The sequence below is a fragment of the Mesoplodon densirostris genome, chromosome 8 (assembly GCF_025265405.1).
Source record: "Mesoplodon densirostris isolate mMesDen1 chromosome 8, mMesDen1 primary haplotype, whole genome shotgun sequence".
NCBI lineage: Eukaryota > Metazoa > Chordata > Mammalia > Artiodactyla > Ziphiidae > Mesoplodon > Mesoplodon densirostris.
Window position 1 is genome coordinate 77542638 of NC_082668.1, and position 7406 is coordinate 77550043.

At 37.2% G+C, this 7406-nt stretch overlaps 1 non-coding gene across 1 annotated transcript; it reads right to left on the bottom strand.

Annotated features, from left to right (window-relative positions):
• Positions 1-6969: 6969 nt before the first annotated feature.
• LOC132495586 (U6 spliceosomal RNA) lies at positions 6970-7072 on the bottom strand. The gene has a single exon (XR_009533312.1). It is a non-coding gene; the product is annotated as a U6 spliceosomal RNA (small nuclear RNA).
• Positions 7073-7406: the final 334 nt, after the last annotated feature.

Here is a 7406-nt window from a genome sequence, read left to right on the forward strand (position 1 = left end):
CAACTCCCCTTTTGATGATAGATATTTTATAAGACCTGCTTACAATTCTGAGATTAAATTGCTAGATTAAATTAATAATTAAATTAATATAACTTACATATAAACATGATTTCAAAAAAGAAACACAATGCCTAATTGTAATATAAAGGAGTAATAAATGCAAAGTTGTTTATAATAAAATAATATGTATTTCTATCTGAAAATGTCTAGGTGTGACTGGTAGACATAATAACACAGTCAGATGCTTGTACCTATATGAAGAATCAGTACAAATGAGAATGCTATAAATGCAGACTGATACAGGTGTGTTATAATGGAGACTCAAAAACCATATGCAGCATTGCTACTTGTGAGGTTGAATAACTTGTGGTAAATTTCTAACAAAATATTCTTAGAAAGTTTGGATCTATTAAGCATGTGCAGAAAATATTTTGTATTTGTTTGTAAAATGGAGTTAGGTTCTAAGTTCAGATAATTAAAAACTCCATTTTTACCTAAATGTATGTCTTTGTGGGTGTTGAAAAGCATGCAGGATACGGGACAATTCTCACTGCATGTGCCTGTCCCATGCATTTTAAGAAATATTGTATTCCAAGTACCAACCCATTAAATGGTAGTAGCCCCCAGTTATTGTAACACTATAGAAACCTTCCCACAAATGTTTAAAATGCTCTCAAATAATAATATGTATTGACAAATTCTGCTATAAGCAGTGCCTGGCACTCAGTATGTGTTTAATACATCCTTATTGATTGGATGGATGAATGAATGTATAAGTATTGTATCTCTAAAAATGACTCACTTTTGACAAAAGACCTGTATGCAGAAAATTATAAGACACTGATGAAAGAAATTAAAGATGATACAAATAGATGGAGAGATATACCATGCTCCTGGATTGGAAGAATCAATATTGTGAAAATGACTCTATTACCCAAAGCAATCTACAGATTCAATGCAATCCCTATCAAACTACCACTGGCATTTTTCACAGAACTAGAACAGAAAATTTCAAAATTTGTTTGGAAAAACAAAAGACCTCGAATAGCCAAAGCAATCTTGAGAACGAAAACGGAGCTGGAGGAATCAGGCTCCCTGACTTCAGACTATACTACAAAGCTACAGTAATCAAGACAGTGTGGTACTGGCACAAAAACAGAAAGATAGATCAATGGAACAGGATAGAAAGCCCAGAGATAAACCCACGTACATATGGTCAACTTATCTTTGATAAAGGAGGCAGGAATGTACAGTGGAGAAAGGACAGCCTCTTCAATAAGTGGTGCTGGCAAAACTGGACAGGGACATGTAAAAGTATGAGGTTAGATCACTCCCTAACACCATAAACAAAAATAAGCTCAAAATGGATTAAAGACCTAAATGTAAGGCCAGAAACTATCAAACTCTTAGAGGAAAACATAGGCAGAACACTCTATGACATAAATCACAGCAAGATCCTTTTGGACCTATCTCCTAGAGAAATGGAAATAAAAACAAAGATAAACAAATGGGACCTAATGAAACTTCAAAGCTTTTGCACAGCAAAGGAAACCATAAACAAGACCAAAAGACAACCCTCAGAATGGGAGAAAATATTTGCAAATGAAGCAACTGACAAAGGATTAATCTCCAAAATTTATAAGCAGCTCATGCAGCTCAATAGCAAAAAAACAAACAACCCAATCCAAAAATGGGCAGAAGACTTAAATAGGCATTTCTCCAAAGAAGATATACAGACTGCCAACAAACACATGAAAGAATGCTCAACATCTTTACTCATCAGAGAAATGCAAATCAAAACTACAATGAGATATCATCTCACACCAGTCAGAATGGCCATCATCAAGAAATCTAGAAACAATAAATGCTGGAGAGGGTGTGGAGAAAAGCAAACACTCTTGCACTGCTGGTGGGAATGTGAATTAGTACAGCCACTATGGAGAACAGTATGGAGGTTCCTTAAAAAACTACAAATAGAACTACCATATGACCCAGCAATCCCACTACTAGGCATATACCCTGAGAAAACCATAATTCAAAAAGAGACATGTACCAAAATGTTCACTGCAGCTCTATTCACAATAGCCTGGAGATGGAAACAACCTAAGTATCCATCATCGGATGAATGGATAAAGAAGATGTGGCACATATATACAATGGAATATTACTCAGCCATAAAAAGAAATGAAATTGAGCTATTTGTAATGAGGTGGATAGACCTAGAGTCTGTCATACAGAGTGAAGTAAGTCAGAAAGAGAAAGACAAATTCCGTATGCTAACACATATATATGGAATTTTTAAAAAAATGTCATGAAGAACCTAGGGGTTAAACGGGAATAAAGACCCAGACCTACTAGAGAATGGACTTGAGGATATGGGGATGGGGAAGGGTAAGCTGTGACAAAGCGAAAGAGAGGCATGGACATATATACACTACCAAACGTAAGGTAGATAGCTAGTGGGAAGCAGCCGCAGAGCACAGGGAGATCAGCTCGGTGCTTTGTGACCGCCTGGAGGGGTGGGATGGGGAGGGTGGGAGGGAGGGAGATGCATGAGGGAAGGGATATGGGAACAGATGTATATGTATGACTGATTCACTTTGTTATAAAGCAGAAACTAATTAAAAAAATTATTAAAAAAAAAAGTTAAGAAATAAACCTCCGAATTTTGCACTGGTCAAAGAAAAAAAAAATGACTCACTTTTGATGGCAAGTAACAGAAAACCCAACTAACTAATTGTAGTTTAGACAAATTAGTGTTTATAACTTTTTTTTTAACTAAGACGTTTAGAGTAATACATCCAGGGTTGGTGCCACAGCTCATGATGTTGTTATTGTTTATGGTTCCTATTTTCCTTCCATTTTGCCATTCTTGGCAAATCTGTTATTTAATCACTTCATGAATTAAAAATCATGGCAGCGTCTCTGGGTCTTACATCTGTATTCAAAGCAGAAGGAAGAAGGAAGGATCATTGTCAGCAGACTTCCTCTTCTATCTTATTGGCCAGGACTGGATCACATGGCTAGTGCTGGCTGCAAGAAAATTGTGATCCTCCCACTGAAAGCAATAATACTGCCATAGAACACGTAAAAAACAAATGAAGAAACAAACAAACAAAAACGTTCAAACACATCACTGAGCTGCCAAGAAAGCAAAGATTCTAAGAAGACAAAAATTGAAGTGAACATTGAACTCCTAGGAGGTGAGGAAACACCAGGGATGGCTTCTGCCATAGGCAGGGCATATGCGTCAAATTCTGGTGATATTGATATTTCACTTTTAATGGTTTCACAGGAAGTAGGGATTGGGGACAGATGATAAAGCTTAAGGCCTGCCCGATGTATGGAGTCTAACAGTAGAGCCTGATGTATGGAGTCTAATAAAATCCTGTATGTCCATACAATGAAATATTATTCAGCCATAAAAAAAGGAATGTGCTGATACATGCCACAACATGGATGGACGTTGAAAACACTATGCTACATGAAAGAGGTCAGACACAAAACTCACATAATGTATGATATTATTTATATGGTATATGTCCAGAATAGGCAAATCCATACAAACAGAAATTAGATGGGCTGTTGTCAGCGGTTGGGTGAGGGTGAAGTGGGGAGTGACTGCCAATGGGTATAAGGTTTCTTTTTGGTGTAATGAAAATGTTCTGGAATTGGACAGAGGTGATGACTGCATAAGTACACTAAAAACCATTGAACTGTACACGTACATAAGTGGAGTATGTGGTATGTGAGTTACATCTCAATAATGTTGTTATAAAAACAGACCAAAACAAACAAACAAAACGTATGTAAAGATCACCACCACTGCCACCATCCCAAGGTTACCACTGCCAGCCTCTTGGTGTACAGACTTCCAAACTCATTTCTGTGCATCATATGTACTTATTTAAAGAATAAAAACTGGATCATACCATTCAAAAAGTACTTTTAACTATCACACATATAACTTTAAAATTATAAAGTAATATCAGATTGGAGTGTGATTGTCTTGTACCTGATCTTAGGGGGGAAACTTCTCATCTTTCATCGTTAAGTATTATGTTAGCTGTGGGGTTTTGTTGAGTGGTTGTTGGTTGGTTGGTTTGTTAGTTTGTTTTTTATAAGGCTGTTGGATTTTTTTTTTAATTTTTGTTTACTGATTGATTGATTTTTGGCTGTGTTGGGTCTTCATTGCTGCATGCAAGCAGGGGCTACACTTCGTTGTGGTGCGTGGGCTCCTTATTGCTGTGGCTTCTCTTGTTGCAGAGCATAGGCTCTAGGCGTGCGGGCTTCAGTAGCTGCAGCACGTGGGCTCAGTAGTTGTGGCTCGTGGGCTCTAGAGGGAAGGCTCAGTAGTTGTGGCGCACGGGCTTAGTTGCTCCGCGGCATGTGGGATCTTCCCGGACCAGGGCTCGAACCCGTGTCCCCTGCATTAGCAGGCGAATTCTTAACCACTGCGCCACCAGGGAAGTCCCAACTGTTGGATTTTGTCAAATGCTTTTTCTGCATCTATTGACATGATCATGTGGGTTTTTTCCCTTTATCCTATTAATTTGGTATATTAAGCTGATTTTCATATGGTACACCAAGTATAAATCCCACTTGGCAATGTTATAAAATTCTTTTATATGTTTTGCTGGATTTAGTTTGTTAGTATGTATTTGGTTGAGGAGTTCTGTTTCTGTATTTATAAGGATATTGGTCTGTAGTTTTCTTTTCTTGTGATGTCTTTGTCTTGCTTTGATACCAGGGAACACTGTACTCAAAAAATGAATTAGAAGCTGTTCCCTCTTATTATTTGTAAAAGTTTATGAAGAATTGGTGTTAATTCTTCTTTAAATGTTTGGTAGAATTCACCAGTGAGGCCATACAGTCCTGGGCTTTTCTTTGCTGGAATTTTTTGATTAACCTAAGCTATTTATTATATATCTTTTCAGATTTTTCTATTTCTTCATTAATCAACTTTGTTAGTTTCTGTTTCTAGGAATTTATCCACTTCATCTAGGTTATCTTCTTTGTTGTCTTAGTCATCTCAGGCTGCCATAAAAAATAACATAGACTGGGTAGCTTAAACAGTAGAAATATATTTTTCACAGTTCTGGAGGTTGGGAGGTCCAAGACCAAGGTGCCAGCCAATTTGATCTGGTTCCTGGTGAAAGCTCTCTTCCTGGTTGACGGACAACCACATTTTCACTATGTTCTCACATGGCCTTTCCTTGCATGCACCAGGGCTAGGAGTGGGGGAGGAGTAGAAAGGAGGGAGGGAAGGAAGGAGGGAGGGAGCTTTCTCTTCTTCTAAAGCCACTAGTCTCATCATTAGAGTCCCACCCTCATGACTTAGTCTATCCCTAATTACTTCCCAAAGGCCCTGTCTCCAAACACCATCACACTGGGTGTTAGAACTTCAGTATATGAATTTTGAGGAATGCAAACATTCAGTCCATAACACCTTATAATCTTTCTGTGTATGTGAGGTTGGTAGTAATATCCCCTCTTTTATCGCTGATTTTAGTAATTTTAGTCTTCTCTCTTTTTTTGCTTAATTAGGCCAACTAAAGATTTGTCAACTTTGTGATCATTTCAATGAACCAACTTCTGGTTTTGTTGACTTTATTGTTTTTCTATTCTTTACCTCACTTATTTTCACTGCAACCTATATTATTTTCTTCTTCCTGCTTGCTTTAGATTTAGTTTGCTCTTGTTTTTCACGTTCTTTAAGGTGGAGTGTTAGGTTATTGATTTGCAGTCATTCTTCTTTTTAAATATAGGCAAATACAGCTATAAGTTTCCCTCTAGGCACTATTTGCATTGCATCCCATAATATTTGGTATGTTGTGTTTTCATTTTCATTCATCTCAAAGTATTTTCTAGTTTCCTTTGTTATTTCCTTTTTGACCCTCTGATTATTTATGATTGGGTTTAATTTCTATGTATTTGTGAATGTGTCATATTTCCTTGTCATTAATTCCTAATTTCATTCCACCGTGGTTGCAAAGCACATACTTCATATGATTTCAATCTTTTAAAATTTATTTACACTTGTTTTATGGCCTAACATATAGTTTATTCTGGTAAATGTTCCACGTGTGTACTGGAGAAGAATGTGTATTCTGTAGTTGTTGAATGGACTGTTCTATAGGTCTCTGTTAATAGAATTATAATGTTGTTCAAGTCTTCTATCTGCTTGATGATTTTCTGTCTAGGTGTTTTACCCATTGTTGAAAGTGAGATGTAGAAACCTCCAACTGTTATTACTGAATTGCCCATTTTCCCCTTCAATTCTGTTAGTTTTTGATTCCTGAGTTTGGGGTTGTCAGGTGTAAATATGTTTATAATTGTTTTATCATCTTGATGGATTAACTCTGTTATTATCAAATGTTCTTTTTAGTCTGTAGTAATAATTTTTGTCCTAAAGTCCACTTTGTCTGACATTAGTATAGCCGTTCTAGGTCTTTCAGTTATTGTTCACCTAGTATGTCATTTCCCGTACTTCAACTTCTTTGTGTCTCTGAATCTAAAGTGTGCCTCTTATAGGCAGCATATAGTTGGATTTTGTATTTTTAATCCATTCTGCTAATCTCTGCATTTCAATTCAATCCCTTCTCATTTAATGAAATTACTGATAAAGTCATGTTTATATTTGCTATTTTCTACTTGTTTTCTATATGCCTTATGTGTTTTGGGGGGGTTCCATCCTCTATTGCTGACTACTTTTGTGTTAAAAGGATATTTTCTATTTTATTCCCTTTATTGATTCTCTTACTATATTTTTTGAGTTATTTCCTTAGAAGTTGCTATAAGGATTACAATTAATAATTTATAAGAACCTAGTTCAGATTAATACCAATTTAATTACAACTGTATACAAAAACTTTCTCTTACATGGCTTTATCTTCTCTCTCCCTTCATTTGTGCTGTTATTGTCATGCAAATTACGCCTTTATAGATTGTGTGTCCAACAACAAAGAAAAAAATAAAGAATGCTTTAGAAATCTGTCATTCTTGCACAGGGGCCATGCCAGTCTTCTCTGTATTGTTCCAATTTCAGTATATATGCTGTCAAATTGAGCACAACACGATGGAATATTGCCATTAAAAACTACTCTGGGGGCTTCCCTGGTGGCGCAGTGGTTGAGAGTCCGCCTGCCGATGCAGGGGACACGGGTTCGTGCCCTGGTCCGGGAAGATCCCACATGCCACGGAGCGGCTAGGCCCGTGAGCCATGGCCGCTGAGCCTGCGCGTCTGGAGCCTGTGCTCCACAACGGGAGAGGCCACAACACTGAGAGGCCCGCGTACTGCAAAAAAACCCCCCAAAAAACAAAAAAAACTACTCTGGCTTCAGTGTAGAAAATGAATTAAAGAGGAGGCCAATCTGACGTGAGAAGGCTAGATAAAAGATGCTGAA